At 40.4% G+C, this 17,645-nt stretch overlaps 1 protein-coding gene across 11 annotated transcripts in view; it reads left to right on the forward strand.

Moving 5' to 3' along the window:
- BBX (BBX high mobility group box domain containing) overlaps positions 1 to 17,645 on the forward strand; it is a 151,891-nt gene that overhangs the window by 48,220 nt on the left and 86,026 nt on the right. Inside the window, exon 1 of one of the 11 annotated variants that reach the window (XM_077790928.1) lies at positions 2,896 to 2,976. The exons of the other annotated variants lie outside the window; for them this stretch is intronic. The gene's annotated coding sequence lies outside the window, so the exon portion shown is untranslated. Of the gene's footprint in view, positions 1 to 2,895; positions 2,977 to 17,645 lie in introns of those variants that run through there. 11 annotated transcript variants of the gene reach the window in all.

Here is a 17,645-nt window from a genome sequence, read left to right on the forward strand (position 1 = left end):
GGTTGTTTCTTGCAAGTTATCTAAAAGATTTTCTCCTGGGGCTGCTGTGGTTTGCTCACAGCTCAGGCAGAGGCACACACACACCCTGACATCCTCTCTGACCCCGACTGCTTCTTCTCTCCCCACCAGGGCTGCTGCTGTCTTTTACATGGGACATTACATGTTACATGTTCACAGTTTTTCCCCAATGCCTATTACCCATATTAAATGGTGCTTTTCTATCTTTTATATGGTACATTACGTGTTACATGGTTACAGTTTTTCCCAATGCCTATTACCTATATTAAATGGTGCCTTTCTACTCCAAACCAATCTGTGAGTGCCAACATCACCAAGAACATGGAGGTGAGGAAGAAGAAAGAGGGAGGACAGGGCAGGCCCAAATCCCACATCCATCTTAAAACCCTCTGACCCCCGTGTACAAAACCAAAACCCCCCTGTACACCACTCAAAAATTCTTCCCTTTACTTCGTGGCTACTTCTACTCTAATATCGAAACTTTTGTGACTTCTTGTCCTTCCTGCAAGGTTGGTAAATCGTTCCATGGCTCAAACCCAAAATCACAGCTGTTTCCAGCTGCCTGCCAGGGTCTCAAATGCTTCTGACCTGGGCCTGGAACATCCAAAAATGTCTGAGGGACGTTTTGAGTTCCAACATAAATGCACTGCTGGGAAGGATGGCATTCACTTTCCCTGCTATCAGCTGCCCATCCCGGTGGTCTGACTACTGCCCAGATACTGCTCCAGAAGGATGGGCATCTCCTGGGGCTCCACTGGCATATTTGCCAGACAATGAAGATGTCACAGTTACTCCAGTCCTTACACACTTACAGCTTCTGATGGACAGATTTTAGGAAGCAGCATCCATTCCTAAGTAGCTTGACTCTATTTTAGAGTAAAAGCTACTTTTCTGAAGCTCTTAATAAAAAACCAGTAATTACTGAAATCACTGTCAGGGTCATGTTGAGCTGCTGCATCAATCTCAAGGCAGTTATGAGCATCCTGTTTTCTTCAGTGCTCTGGGGATACTCATGGTGTTGGAACTCATGCTGAGGAATAGAGGCAGGGCTGATGGATGATAATGGTTGAGTTGGTCTGTGTGTGATATTGATGGAGGGGGAAACAATGCTGTGTTTCAGGTGGCTTTGGTTTTCTGTCAGCATTCCAGTTAATAGTATTGTTTAAAAAACAGCTCTCTGTGGTATCTGTAAATGCCTTTTATGAGGTGGGGAGAAAGTACTTACTTACCCTTACAGACACTTTCAGTTACCACATATTAATATAAATACCTGCACCTCTGAGTGATTACACAAAGCAAGGAGGCACCTAAGACATCAGCACTTCCAAAAAAAAAATGGGGATGTTTTTCACCCTTTGTACGTTTGAGTTGTTTTCAGGTGGTTTGTAACTGGCCGCTCGCTGTTACGGTGCAACTAATTTTGAATACCTAAGCAATGATTTTTTTACATCATAAACTGCTTGTGCAGTGAACTTAAAGCTGATTTCTGCTGTATAGTACAGAAACAAATGTATGACTTGGCACTGGGGAATAATAATCCCTACCTGACACCTAATGCTCCTTATGTACTGCATTACTGTGACTCTTCACAGGGTAGTTAACAGGTATTGCTTCCTGTTTTTCAGAAAGCTGGAATAGGATGTATATCCTGGGTTGCCAACTAGATAGATAATGGAGTAGAACCCCTTCAACACCTCCAGTGCTGTTTTCAGTCTTCCATGGCCTCTCAGTTTTTACAGGAAAAGTCAATGTGACCTGCAGCACCAAACATAACAAACTTGCATAATAAGATCCAGAATTTGGGAAAGACTGTAAAGTGGTGCCTGTTGACATCACTTTACACCACTTACTTCAAGATTCCTGTGTTAGGAAGATTTTCCTCATACAGCTGTCTTTTCAAGAGTTGGCATTGTCACTAAGCAGCATCCATACAGATCTGTTTTCATAAATCTAAATAGGGAAGGCTTTTGGGTAGGCATATGGGCTACCTGTCTTCTTGCCAGCAAACTTCTGCCTGATCCACAGCAAGATGAAGAAACTTCTGCCTGATCCACAGGAAGATGAAGTTCCCATCCCAATGTGCTTCCTTGTGTTGCACCCAAATTTATGTGAGGGCTGCCTCAAAAGTTGATCTTTTACCTCTTTCCATGAACCTGAAGAGGAAGGATAGGAATGTAAATGTACTGAAGGTACATTCTGATCAAAATTATCAAATATCCCAAAAGCATTACAAATCTACACATTTATTGCACGTTTATGTAATCTGTGGTACCATAGTATAGTTTTAATGATGCATTCCTGAGATGAAACAACAAAACTAAGTAGGGTTATTTTTACCTGAAACCAGCTCTTGTAAGTCTAGTCTTGTAATCATACCTAGTGTATCTTTAATTTCTTGAATTTAAATGCAGTGCTTCCCATTTTGAAACAAAATTGGACTGGAGAAGGGGTTGTGAAGAATGCAGCCTTACTTTGAGAGTCCCTATGTTCCTTCCAATTAGTTTGAAAGAGAAATCTTGCTCAGGTGGTGTTTTTTAGTAAGGCCATTGACTCTGCCAGAGCTGATACACTGAAAAATGTGTATGGTTACAAATGCACCAGGTACATTTGGAGATGGATTGTTTTCTTTTCTGGTCATTTATGTTGATTGTGACCTTTCTACAATGGGGGTAAATGTAGACCATCTTATATACAAGTCTTATCTGCACTAACTAGTAAAATATTTTTTTCTTCCTTTTATTTGTACACATTTCTGTGCTTTTCCAGATTCTCAAATTGCCTAGGGTGAAATTTTTCACCTTTTTTTTTTTTTTCCTACTTTAGGACTTCTGTTGGGAATCAGTCCAATGAAAGTTGAAGATAACTTGTTAGAAAAACAGTTCTGAGATTTTATTTTTGTATGCCAGTAAAGAAGAGACTGCAAAGCTGTTGACTGATACTGAAACAGCATGTTTGCGGGTAAAATAATTCCTTAATGTTAAATTGAAGATGTCTATACATAGATATTTTTTAATATCCGATGCCCATTTTTTAGATTGTTTTTTATAATTTGGTTAATCACAAGGTATGAAAAGATATGTAGTCAGTGTAACTGATTTTAGAAGCTGACAGGTGAAATTTAGAAAAAACTATTCTAATGTTGAGTATTTTGCTGTGCTATGGCTTTTGGTGTGGAGGTTTTCTGGTTTAGTGTTCTGGATGTTGTTTTCTTTGATTTTAACTTTTTTTTACGTTCCTTTCCTTCTTCACCTCATGCATCATCATTCAGTATCTACTAGTGTTCTGTAGGATTAAGAATAATTAATAGTCATAATTTTTCTGTTCACTGTACTGTTTTCCAGTCTCTTGTAAAAGAGCTTTAAGTTTTAAAACTCAAATCTGTCAAATGATTTAAAAACAAAACAATGGAGAAGATTTATAATTTTATTTCTTTATTTTTGATATGAGAGTGTATTAATTTCCAATTTATTTTTGGCATTAAAAAAAAAAAAAGGATCCCATTGAGCTGCATATAGCAGACCTCAAAAGATATATTGTACTCCCAAGCACCAACCACCTGGAATCACAGTTACTTTAGGCTGTTAAATGCTGTGGTTATAGTTTCAGACATAGGAATGCTGCAGTGGTTTTGGACACCTGTCTGTCCATTCCACCAAAATGCTTCTGCAAAACTAGAAATGTGGCTTGAAGGTAGCTGGTGTGTGGAGTAACTACAGAAGCACATTGGTGGGAGGTGGAAGGAAATATTCAGGAATTCCTGGCAAAAATCAGGTTAAAAATAAAAGACAGGTTTGGCTCTAGGCTGGTTATAGGATTTCTGTGACAAATCTGCTGAATGCAAAAGCTGGAAGAATGAAAGGAATGTGCATTGTTTGTCCTGCACAATTCAGCCTGGGGGAGCAGAGTTAATTAGGTTCTTCCTACGGTTTTACTGTGATTGATAAAGTTGATTTTAGGCCTGATTCTGCCTTGTCTGGCAGCTCTGCTCTCCTGTTGTGCTCAGTGTGGGAGAAAGGGAAATGGGTCACATGCACAGAAACTGGTTTTGCAGCCAAAACCTGGTGGGCAGCTTTGGTGGATCAGAGCTGGAGCTCTGTTGATCCACTTGTTGTGCTGGCTGGGCTGGGAATAGGACTGGGCACTAACAGGACTCTTTGTGCTGCTAACAGGGAGCCTGGCTGCTGAGTCAGGACATGGCAGCTCAGTGTGTCCATGCTGAAGTCAAAGTGCTTCTCATTGTAGTTGTTTGCAGAATTTGTAACATCAGTGTATTGATTTCTTTTTTTATATATTTATTTATTATTTATTTATTATATATAAATGATAATATATATTTATTATATATTAAATTTATATTCTATATTAACATATATTAGCGATTTATAATTATAATATATAATTGTATATATTTAATATATAATATATAATTGTATATATTTAATGTATAATGTATAATTATATATTTTATATGCAATGTATAATTTCATATATATTTATTATATATTATAAATAATAATAAATAATATATAAATTTTTTTTATAACGTGTAGGTTGCTGTTGCAAATAAATTCAACAAGAAAATGCGTCTTGTGAAGTATAAAGTAGCAGCATGAAAGATTTCACAGAAAGCTTACACTTCCTTCTTTTGTGGTCTCTTGTTTGTTCAGGTTATATATATAAAAGATAACATATATATGAAGGTTTTTACTGTATATATTTTTTTTTTATCTTGCATTTTACAGAGGAGGCTTGAGAATTTCCCCTCCAGGTGCTGAGTTTATGGAACTAAAATCCGAGGCCTTTCCAATGTTTTTCTCTTTGCATCTTTGTGGTTCTGTCAAATTTTGGCCAGAGTGTTGTGGGCTGGAAGGGACCCACAAGGATCATTCAGTCCAACACCTAAGGGAATATCTCTTTTATGCCCAGTGTACATCTCTGGGAGCAGCTCCATAGGCTGGCCTGGGGAAGTTTGGCAGGGCAAAGAGGCTGGGCCCAGGAGTTCAGAATAGTTTGAGAAAGCCCAGGAATACACATAAGGAAATAAATGTAAATGGTTTTTCAACTTCTGTTTCACAGCTGTGTTTGTAAACATACCCGAGCTGTATCAACCTGCAAGTGAAAGTAACTTCTGCTTATATGGATGATACTAGGAATTAGTATGTCTTATACCCAGCTTTGTCTTAAAAAGAAATGAATTAACCTATGAAACTCAAGGTTTTTCTTTTGAAATTTATTATCAATTAGGTATCTGAGCAGCTTTTTTACTTCTGGTCATGTTCTCTCCAGAGGGAGAAGCAGTGGAGAAAGGAGGAAGATTTCTTTTGAAACTCAGGATAAACCTACTTTGTTCTCAGTCCTTTCTCACTCTCTTGATGTAGTGTAAAGCAGGTAGCAACAATCTGTCCTAATCCATGAGCAAGATCCATGAGCAAGTCAGTGGGTGTTCAGATGTGTTGCTACGCCTCTGTTATTTCCCTTTTTTTGTCTTTTATTTCCCCTCACCCTCTTAGATTTAATGGATCTTAGGAGTTACCAGGCAAAGTTTGTGATCCACTGAGGGGTGTGATGATGAAAAGCATTTCACTTTCTTCACTAATATACTCTGATATTCTGACAGTTCATGTAGATAAGCCCCTGAAAGTTTGGGAGCAACTGCATTTTCTGGTTTGTGTAATTCTGAGCTATACCAAATATCATGAAACATACTGTGCTGAGTTGGGATAGTTCTCAATCTCTGGCTTCTTTGAGAACCTTTTCTGGAGGTTGGCTTCTGTGTCAGAGACTCTTTTTAAGCTGTGAGATGCTTAGGTCAAGGATTTTATTGCTGGAGTATTTGAAGACCATGTGTGAAACGTAGAAAGTTTTGGTATTGTACAACTCTCTCTTGAAAAAAGCTTTTTCCTGGGGATTATGCTTGATGCACCAGTGGCTCTTAGTAAGCCAATATATGAACCTGAGCCTCTGCTGTGCTGCTTGTGAGCTACAGGGGTACACCTGCAGGTCTGCTTGCAGTTCCCACATGTTTGATGGCATTTCTTAACCTTGATCTGCTCGGAAACACTAGCAGGCTTGGTCCTTACTTTTGGGCTAAGCAAACAGATGAGGAGCCTTGGGAGTGGCTCTTCAATTCCCAGTTACTTGTGTCTCCGTGGCACTTCTGTTTCTCATGGAGAAGGTGTATGCTTGGGTCCTGGGAACTTTCTGAGCCCTTGGTGCCAGCCTTGAGCAGGCATCTCTGGCTTGCAGCATTTCCAGACTATAAGGTTTTCCCCAGGAATAATCACTTTTCTAGAGATTGATGCATACTCTAACTAACATTGGATTTAGCAGCAGTTGCCATTCATCCAATTTTCCTGATGGGGAGAAGAAGGTGGGTAAATTTTACTCCTGTCAAGCCAGAGGTGATGGTTTTAGAGCTCAGGGAGCACAAGGAGTTCATTGATAACATGGGTCAGATCCTCCAGGTACTGGGAATCAGTGTAGTCAGCTGGAGAAGGTGGCCTTGCTGGGTTTGTGACCTATGACTTAAAATAGGTAGCAAGATTCAAGATTGTGCTGGTTTGTTATGGCATCTAATACTGACTGTTCAGGAAGATGCCTGCTTCCCCATTTTCCTCCAACTCAAGCTTGTAATTTACATCTTAATGTTGTCTTAAATTAAGCCTCAGACATTCAGTATTGTGCCATTCTCCTTTAAGCATGAATTGAGGTGTGCAGGGCACACACAGAACTCCAGATAATCCTTGTTTGCTTTTGGCTACAGGCAACAACTTTGTTGAGTTAGGATGAGTTGGATCACTAGTATCTGGCCACCATCTGATGATATGTCAGAGTGTTTTAGCAGTGTGTTGAGTCATGAACAAATGGGCTGTGTGATGTGTCGCTGATGTGCAGCCCTGTATCTCAAACTTCAGCTGTAGCAGGAGAGCTGTCTGTCTGTGTGGCAGTGGGCAGCCTGCTGCAGTCACTTAGAGGTGCTGCTGTGTCCCCTGTGTGTCACCATGAGCGATGCATTTCGAGCTGGCTGTTGTGTTAGACACATGGCCAGGCGTGTGCTGGGACACGCCATGCAGAGTTTTCCCATGGGGAGAATTCCTGACAGTCAGTGCTCCCTGAATGTGGACACCTGGTGGGTGTTGGGGTGGGAACACCTCTGGTGCTCCCTGGGATGGAGCTTGCAGCACATCATGGGATAAGGATGTTTTGCTGATTGGGTATCTGCAGCTTCTGCTGGGAGTGCTGTTCTCCCACTGGTGAGGTGAAGTGAGTAGACTCCATAAATCCCCTTTCTTGGAATTTTTCTCCATTCAAATCTCCCATCATCTGACTTTCATAAGGAAAAAAATGTACTTCACCTGGCTTTTGCTGTAAGCCAAAGTTCACATGTATAGTCAGATACACAGCTCAGCTGCTCAAATTACAGTAACTTAGTCCTGTTTCTAAGCTCATAAATCCGTTTAACCTAAATCAAAGTAGTAAACTCTCTAAATTATTTGTCTTACGAGGCTTCAGCTTTGTGGATTCTTTGATCAGAAATCAGCCTGGTTTTTGTGACACACTGACATTCACATGCCAAGGATGTAAATTCCAGCATCTGGTACAGCTGTATTTCCCTGGCATCCTCTGTGGTGTTGAGGAACAAGCCTAAGCTATCTGAGAGTAAAACAAGTCCACCTGAAATATGAACTGAAAACATCTTGAGTTAACTTTAGTTAACTGTGCCTGTGTAAATAAGGACTTGTTGTATATGTATGATAGCTTCTGTAGCCTGAAAAGTAGGAAATTCTCTTTGCTGATGTGGATTTCTGTAATGGCCTGTGAAAAGTTATGTGACACAGGTAGTCCAGAGAAAGCAAAATGTCAAATAGGAAACACTCACTGAGTGATGTAATTGCTTTCTAATCTGATACAGAGCTTGCATATAGTGCATCTTAACACTGAGCTCTAGCAGGCTCCAGCATAAATGGTCTTCTGAGATGGATCTTGTTAGGATTTAATGTCATAAAGCAATTCATAATTCAGAAGAGTCTCTCTCTCCAAGGGTAAAATTCCCCTCTCCTGGCTCTTGTAAATATGTGTATACAGTAGAATAAACAAGTTTGATAGAGGTACAAAATGCAAAAGTTGTACATGTTAAACTGTATCCCAGCTGTTCCGATTTAGTAATTTCACTGCATATATAATACAACAGAGTAGACAGTATGATTTCTGAAAATTACTTATTTCTTACTTTCTCCAGTGAGACCATTTAAAAACACTGCATTTCAGTATGCTTTTATTGTGCAAAGCAATAAGAACTGCATTAGAACTTTTTCAGATAGCACTTAAAAAACCCGTGAAGTCAGTCTTTCTTCACTGAACACCCATTCAAAATGATAACTGCATACAGGATGCTCAATTAGAGTCTACAAACTATGAAATTATGAACCTGAATGTATTTGTTTTATTTATCCTGACTTACCTATTTTATTTATCTTTGGCTTTGCTGGGGACTCTTTGTGGTGAAGAGCTGCTCCACTCTGTGACAGAATGAAGTCATAGAGTGATTCAGTAGAGGTGTTCAAGCATTATGTAAGCTGTCAGTTTGCTTTTCCTCTTTCTGGATCTTTCTTCTTCTATAAGATTTTATTTCCATAACCTGGTATAAGTATTGTAGGTCACTATCTGCATTGTGAAGGGTGCTTTTCCATGAAGTAGGGAAGGCACAATCTCAAACTGAGGTTGAATAAGAAAACCCTTTAAATACAAAGGTATCAGTAGTTCAATAATGGTCTGTATTTCTAGTTCTCATGCATGATGATTTAAATTAGCTTTGAATCTAAGCTTGGTGTAGCCATATATATTTATATATGGTTTCTCTGGTATCATAATAGAGACTTTTGGGCTTCCTTAGCAAAACAAGATGAAAGTAACCTGGGATTTTTGTTTGGTTTGACTGCTTCTCTTCTCCAGAGAGATGGTTTTGTGGGTCTGGGTTTTTGTATGTGGTGATTACCACACTCAGCTTGTTTATAACCTTGTCTATGAGGATACTGTTGTCTTTTAATGAATGTCTAGGAAAAAGCCTAATTACTTAAAAGCACAACCTTTTTAATAAGGAAATATTTTCTCTTGCACCACATTGCTTTCTAAAGATGTCTCTGAAGTTGAACACATTAAATTCAAGTCTACAGTGCTCTGTAGCACAAAGACCTAACAATATTTTAAGACTTCAGGACATAGCCTCTGGAGCTGTGCCTGGAGTTGTCCTGAGTACTTGCAGATATGAGTGTATTTGGTGTGCTGTTACTTGCATAGCAATAACTGATGGCAGCTTTTATTACAAAAAAAGGTGATCTCCAAGGCGTGCTGTTCATTACATCTGCTGTCACATTCCCCCTCTCCACAGACACTCTTGTATCAATCTCAGATCAAACATCTAAATAATAACTGGAAGGAGTTAGTCTTTAGGGCCTTTTTAATTTTGGGGTGGGGGTTTTTTTTGGGGTTTTTTTTTTTTTTTTGGTTGGTTGGTTTTTGTTGTGGTTTGGTTTTTGTTTGGTTTGGTTTGTTTTTTTTTTTTTTCTTATTTATTATGCATCTTCTGTTGCATAATGAATCCTGATCTGATGTATAATAAATCCTGATGATTTTAGGCTGCTTTGGAGTCAGTTCAGCAGTGTTGCAGGTGTGAGCCTTGCAGAGGTGGAAGGGTGTGCAAAGCCCTAGCTGTGAGCCCTTGGAGAGAAGGCTGGCAGTGCACTGAGAGTGGGCTTTGTGGAGCAAACGGGGCCATGGATGGCCCCAAGCTTGGCATTGCTCCGAAGGCAGCTGAGGCTGTTTCAAGTGAAATCTCTGCTGACTTTGGTGACGTAGGAGGAGCACTGAGTTATGTAGTGAGGAAAGGAATCTGCAGCATAAAAACCTCCCAGGGCCTCCAGGCTGATGCTGTCGCTGGAAGCACTTGCCAGCCCTGCTGCACAGATGTCCCTCTTGGACTTTGGGGGTTTGCCCACCTTGGCTTCCTGCAGTCCTCGTGCAGGGAAGGGAAGGTCTGGAGATGCTGCTGAGCTCTCCTGGTGTCTCTAGCAGTGTTGTTTTGCCCAGTGGTAACTGCAGGCAGAGATGTGGGTGACAAAACCACTCACCTGCCATGGAGAGCGTGGTCGAAGGAATGCTGTATTGACCGGGATGTTTTCAAAGAAAGCTGCTTTCATAAGGACACAGCAGGAGGAAGGAGACTTGGCAGTCACTGTTTGGGGGCATTATTATTCTTTATTCTGCTCATTATTCTTTATTCCTCAGCAGAGTGGTCAGTGTCGTGTCCATCTGGCTTCTGCTCCCCTCTGTTCCAGGTGATGGGTGAATGTTCTGAGCAAGGCAAAGTTTGACGGGCAAATAGTTCTCCTTCTGCAACAAGTGAGTTCCCTGCAGGAAAGTGAAAAGGTGGAAGGTGGCTGTTACTGTTCTGCTCTGTAGTTTAAATCTCTCTGCTGTGGTTCCTAATACAAACAGAAAAGGGAGTCTGATCAGGTTTCAAGAAAAACTGAAAGCAGATTTGCCGCATTTGAGTAAACCGAATTTACAGCAAAGAGGAACTGTCCTGTGATCTTTGATTTCATTGTATCACTTACAATTACTTGGACATGATCAATTTCTTAATTGAAAACTGACTGCACAGCAAATTGTTATTAAAAAGATAAACTTCAATGACATTGCTGTACCCCTCAACAGAAAAAAATTGAAAATTCCCCTCTATTCAAAGATATTAATTCCTTAAATGTAGAGGAAGGGATTTCATCAGCAATTATTCTTTTTACATGAATAGTTTTGTGTTGATAGTTTCATTTCAGTAAACTATATTTTGACTAGTCTGCGGGCACAGCTGCCACTTCTCCTATAGCAGAGCAGCTGGATGTAAAACCTTGGGTTTATGACCTGACATGTATACATAGTTAGATGTAGATATATCTTGTCTAAACCTATATCTGTATTTCCATCTAGGAATATCTGCATAAGCATAATAATACACTTTGTAAAGCTCATTAAGAGTTTGGAGGCATTCACAAGTACTCCATTCTGTATGTGTTAAACAATCAGCAAAGATTCCCAGTAGTGATCAAAAGAACTGAGTAAAACAATATTTCCATCTTTGTCTCTCTGTGGTTATAAAGATAGGAAGATAAAACCTATAAAGCCTACCTGTAATCTTAACTCTCCAGTCTTGTTTGAGGTGTAGCTTACTTGTGAAGTGGCTTTTTTATGTTGGCTGGAGGTTTTGGTTTTTCTCTGCTGGAGAACTACAGGAGCAGTTTTCACCACCCAGCTGGAGCCAGACTGTTGGAGTTTTTTTCATGAAGTCACTTCTTCTTTGACTGTTGGTTAAGAAATGTGAGTTTTAAATAGGTAATAATAAAGGCAAAATGAGAACCCAAAGTTTAGATAATCCATTTTGCTAAGAGAACTTCTCCTTTCTGTATTTATGGGCTTCTGGTACTTTCTTGGGGGTTCTCCAGAAAATCTTGCCAAAAGGAGATCTAACAAATCGTACAGGCCAATATCCTCTACTTTGTTTTTGACTACAGCTCTTCAGTTTACAGTTTTACTTGGTATTTTGAGGTGTACAAGGCATTATTAAAAAAGAATAACTGACAACAACAAACCCCCAAATCAAAAGGCAGATGTTTTCCATACTTCTCATATTCACTCACACATCTTCATATGCACTCAGAGAGCTGAATCACAGACCATGGGACTTGGCAGCAGAGGGAACCTGTGTTTTATGTGTTAGTGCTCTCTTTCCAGACCTCAGTGTTTCCTAGGAATGCCTACATCAAATGTTTTCCTGCAGTTCTTTTTCTTTTGCTTTTTTTCTTTAATCATCCTTCTGGCAGGTTGTGTTGCATTGGAAGTTGCTGTTGCTGCTATGGGTGGTCCTGAGTCATCCTTCTTTTCAAGAAAATATTCAGTGTGTAAATGTTTTATATTGAATACTTTGCCTTTACATTTTAGGACTCTGCCTTTGCTGTCTTATGTCTCTGGATTTCTCCTGCAGGGACAGGTCTGTGCACTGGAAGTGTGAATTAAAGATAATTGACTGTGGAAGTGGTGTACTTTTTCCTGTGAGCTGACTTTGCCCTTGTACTGAGAATATTTACAATGATGAGAACTCATTTGCACTTCCTAAGCTTTAGTCAAATGTTTGACTTGTCATAATTTAACTGTGATATAAAGCAAACTGAGGTATTTAATGCCAACATCAGAAAGAGTTACCAAGAGCCAGTTTTCACAAATCCAGTTTTAGTTGTGGATTGGGATGAGTCATTTAATCTGATGCAATGAAAACAGAAAAGATGTTGAAGCGCAGACGTGTGAGTTCATCTTCCACTTTTCATGTTCCAGAGGAAAAATTTTCCTATCTGGAGGAAATTTTTAAGCTGTCTGCAGTGTTAACTTGTAACTTCATTAACATCCCAAATAGTAAGAATTCAGGACAGTGTTAACATTAATACTAATATAGAATTAATTAATATTAATACAGAACCCACTGAACTAAAGGAGTCTCTCCTCTGAGTTCATATAGTATGTGAAGAAGGTGGGGTTGATCAAATAACCTGGCACATGCACAGTTAAGTCTGCTTCTTTCCTTTGCCACAGCATTGCAGTTTACGTCAGCAGAGGAACTCAGGTCATAGATAATGACCATAGGTGGTAGGATGTACTCATTCCAGGAGCACAGGGAATAGTAAGCTGCAGAACAAGTATGTGCTTGTGTACAGAACCCTGCCATCATTGATACCCAGAATATTCAGGAGAAACCCATCTGTTTCCCCAGTCTTTTGAAAATGTTGGATACACATGGAGATGTTTTTTTTTAAGAGTGATGAGAGTCTAAATGAGTTGTGGTTTGTTGGCTCATATTTTAAAAACTTTTCATTAATGGGATTTTTGTTTTTTTTAATTTGTTTATTAAATTACAAAAATGGTCCAGCATTGTGAGGAGTATTGCATTGTGAATGGCATCAGAAGATGAAGACAAAGGTCCACTCAGTGTTTCTGAGTTGCTGCTTAATGATGGGGATGTGTTTGAGTTCACATATGCATGAAATCCACCCATTCTGAGAGGGCTTTGTTAAGGGCCCAACCTTTAATAAGCAAGGATCCACAGCCATGTTTGAGAGCTTTTGGTGTTCCAAAGTGCCACTCCAGTTAAAATCTCTCCAAAACGAAAAGAAAAATCTCTCCCTGCTTCCTGCAGAGGTTTCAGTGCCAATCTAGACTACTCATGGAAGGAACTGTCTCAGATGATTTCAGGTGTTTGATTCTTGAGTGGGCTGACGAGTGTCTTGCACTGAGATTTTTTGTGTCACCTTTCAAGGCTTGTGAAAGACCTGTGTGCCCCAGAGATTGCTGCCAAATTAATGTATCCTATGGCAAAGTATTGCAAAGGCCTTCTACCTGTTTTCTCCCAAACTGCAAACTGTGGTAAACAGAGCAAGTTATTTTAAAAATTTGATTGGAAAGTGCTGTCAAAGCTTATTGACATCCTTTGCAATCTTCACTGTTTCTGGTAAGTTTTTGTGAGTAAATTATGTGTGGTTGGTTGTCCAGTTGATTACCACCTCATCAGGGACCTAAACTTTCAGGGAAAATTGGTTTGTGTTTAAACCCTTGAGCCTAGAACAACAGATTTGTGAATAACATGTCTACTGCAGACCTCCCTGGATGGCAGACATCTGGATTTTAGATTTTGTTCATTGGGTGCCACACATTATTTGATAAGGAAGCTCACTTGCTTCCTCTTGTTCTCTTGCTTGCTGAGGTTTTTTTAGAGCTTGCCTCAGAATCACAGTAACTTCTTGTTCTTCCCCCTATTGAAAACTAAGCTTTTTAAAAATGAAAAAATGTAAAGAAAAGCTTGGACTAAATTGAACTCATATTTTCAAACACAATTAAAATACCTTGCCATGTTTAGATTTCATGGATTTTTAATTTTATCTTTTTTTTAAAGTGGGGCAGAGGTGTTTGCAAACTTTGGTCTGTAGCATTGGATAGCTTCTTGAAAGAGACAGGAAGGGTTGAGGCAAACTAGTTGTGCTGCTTGTTCTTCAGATACCAGTATTTCCAGCTCTTCTGCATTTGGAATTGCTGGCAAACAGGTAGCATGGTTGTAATCTCATGTCACCACAGGTCAAATGAAACAGGGTTATCATTCTTGTGGATCATACAGGCAGAAGAAATCAGACTCTGAGGTGTTTCACTGTGCTCTAAGGCACTGAGAAACATCTGGGAAACAGCAGACTGACCTCAGCTTGGTCACTGAGCTACTGCAGCACTGGTCCTCCTGGAAGTCACTTCTAGGCACATGAAGAGCAAGAGGACAGGAAGCAGCCAAACATGAATTTTTTACCATGGGCAAACTCTTCCTGAGTGTGAAGAAGTGATGGAGAGAGAAAGATGTTGGCAAAGGGAGAGCAGAGGACCTTGTTTACTTTGATGGTACCAAGTTTTTTGACACTTTCATTAGCATCCCTGTAGCCAAACTGAATTCCCTCTAGATGGATTATTGGGTAGAGTTGCAGTTTGTGAAAAATTGGCTGAGCCAGCATTGAACTGGCAGAGAGTTACTGGCGGTGTTCCTTGGGGGCTGAGGCTGGTGCCAGTGTTTCATATTTTCATTGGTGGTACAAATGACAAGTTGGAGTGTACTCTCAGCACATCAAAGGTGACACAAAATTGGTGGAGGTAGTGAATTACAGGAGCTGCCATTCAGGGAACTTGAGAAAGCTGATGAAGGCTAGCAGGAACACAAGAAGTTGAACAAAAAGAAAGGCAGAAAGCAGCTTTGCAGAGAAGACCTGGGCTGTAAGTTGACTAGAATTCAACAGCAAGACTTTGTAGCCACAAAAGCAAACTGCAGGCTGGGCTGTGTGAGCAGGAGTGTAGGCAGCAGGTTGAGAGAAGGGTTTTCATGCTCTGAGCTTGTGAGATGAGCATCCATACAGAGGGATGTAGGGAGCACTGTTGAGGACCACTCCAGAGGTTGGGTCAGAGCACAATGATGTACCAGGAAAAGCTGTGAGAACTCCTTGTGTTTCACCTGAGAAGGCTGAGGGGATGAGCCAGTTGACTCCAACTATCTGTAGGATCATTATGAAGAGAGACCTAGACTCCTTTTAGAGGAATCTAGTGAAAGGACAGGCATGAGGTGATTGCAGACATTTCAGGTGGGGAAATTTGGGTTGAGCATAAGGAAAAATACCCTCCATTGTGAGAGAGGTGAAAGAGGATTCTCTATCCCTGAGTGGGGTCCCGAGCAGTGTGGTTCAGCTTTGAAGCTAGGACTTCCTTGAGCAGGACTGGAGACCCCCAGCTGCTCAATTTAGTATTTGATATTGCCCTTTTCTTGAAATAATGGTTTGTTAGTGCATGAAAATGAATAACTAGATTATGGCTTTATAAGAGGAACAATGCAAAAGTATTTTTTTCCCTTAAATATTTCACATGCAGCTCATGTCACATTTCTAGCTTTAGATTTTTAGAAGTGGACATTGCTGAATCCTGTGATTGTCTTTCTATGAATTAAAAATAAGCCAAGTCTCTTTCTCCTTAAAAGAGACTGTTATGTTCAGCAGAACTCGAGGTGGTGATGCATTTTTGCATATGAGCATGCATATGGCTTGAGAATGGGAGCATTGTCTACAGCCCTGCTTACTTCTGATGGTGTAGTTCAAAGCTTATTTGAAAGATTGTTAGGGAAAAATTCTGAAATGTCTTCCAGCATCAAGCTACCTCCTTGGCAAAGAGCACATTTTCTTGGTAGCTTGTTTTCTTCAGGAATTTGAAATTATTCATACTCAGTATCCACAGAGCTTCAGGAGAATGTGGCCATAATGCTAGAGTGAATTGCCATCAAAGAAATATGGGCCTTCTCACTTACACATAGTTTGCCACTATATAAGGCTTTCTAGCTCATACTGTAGCTACATATGTAGCTCTCAATTAAAGCAATTTTTAAAATTGTGGTATGAAAGTAAAATGACTTTTTAAAAATTTTAAAAGCTGTGTGGGTTTGATCTTTAGACCTTTTCCATCAAGTGAAGTACTGTAAATCTCCATGCAGAATTTTAGCTCACATTTCACTGGCAAAAAGAGCAGTAGTCTTACTGGTGTTGTGTAGTATCCTGGGGGAACTGCTTTGCTAACTTGTCTCGTATCATTTTAACACATGGGCTCTTAGAGGAGATGCACCTGAGGGAGTACACAAAGTACTCTCATCCTAGAAAGAACTTGAAGCAGTGTAGGCCAAAATTTCTGTGCCCTTTTAGTGGATTAAGTGAACTAGCCGAGTACAGTGATTTAGGCAACGGGATAATGGAACTATGGAACTTCAAATTATTTTGATTATTTTGATAGGTGTTTAAAAGGGAGTTTAATGTGCTAAATAGCTGAGGCTGCCTTTTTGAGGTTATACATGGAATAAAATAGCATTCTACCTTCTGACGGCTTTTTAAGTAACATTGTTTATTCCTTTCATCTGTGTGTTACGTAATATTTTTTTCCCTTTCAGGCATTGCATATATGTTGCCCTGGTCTTGTGTTCAGGGGCAGCTTTATGATTTCCTGCATCTCCAGATCTTTGTGTTGCTTATTATCCACTTGCCGTGGGGTAGTTGCCCTGTGCTGTAAATTTTCCAGGAGCCTTAGGTGGGTTATTGTACTGAGGCTGGATGAGCTGGGATCAGGGAGGTTCCGTGGTGTGTGTGAGGGGTTGTGGGAGCCAGGGCTGGGATCTCCAGTGAGGAATGGCCCAGCCTGTCCATGGGACAGCACAAGCACAAGGGGCTGCCCAGCGAGCTCCGTGCTGGCATTGCCATGGTGGGATGGGGATGGCACCGCTGGCTCGGCGAGGCTGTGCTGCTCCCCAAGGGCTGGGCAGGGGCTGTGGGGTGCAGGGACAGTGTCGGAACTCAAAACGTCCCTCAGACATTTTTGGAGGTTCCAGGCCCAGGTCAGAGGCATTTGAGACCCTGGCAGGCAGCTGGAAACAGCTGTGATTTTGGGTTTGAACCATGGAATGATTTACCAACCTTGCAGGAAGGACAAGAAGTCACAAAAGTTTCGATATTAGAGTAGAAATAGTCACAAAGTAGATGGAAGAATTTTTGAGTGCTGTACAGCGGGGGGTTTGGTTTTGTACATGGGGGTCAGAAGTTTTAAGATGGATTTGGGATTTGGGCCTGCCCTGTCCTCCCTCTTTCTTCTTCCTCACCTCCATGTTCTTGGTGATGTTGGCACTCACAGATTGGTTTAGAGTAGAGAGGCATCATTTTATATAGGTAATAGGCATTGGGGAAAAACTATAAACATTTATCATGTAATGTACCATATAAAAGATAGAAAAGCACCATTTAATATAGGTAATAGGCATTGGGAAAAACTGTAAACATGTAACACGTAATGTCCCATATAGAAGACAGCAGCAGCCCTGGGTGGGGAGAGAAGAAGCAGTCGGAGTCAGAGAGGATGTCAGGGTGTGTGTGTGCCTCTGCCTGAGCTGTGAGCAAACCACAGCAGCTCAAGAAGAAAATCTTTTAGATAACTCACAATAAACTGCCTTGAGACCCAACAACAGAGACTGCTGAGCC

This window comes from Lonchura striata, chromosome 2, assembly GCF_046129695.1.
Source record: "Lonchura striata isolate bLonStr1 chromosome 2, bLonStr1.mat, whole genome shotgun sequence".
Classification (NCBI taxonomy): Eukaryota; Metazoa; Chordata; class Aves; order Passeriformes; family Estrildidae; genus Lonchura; species Lonchura striata.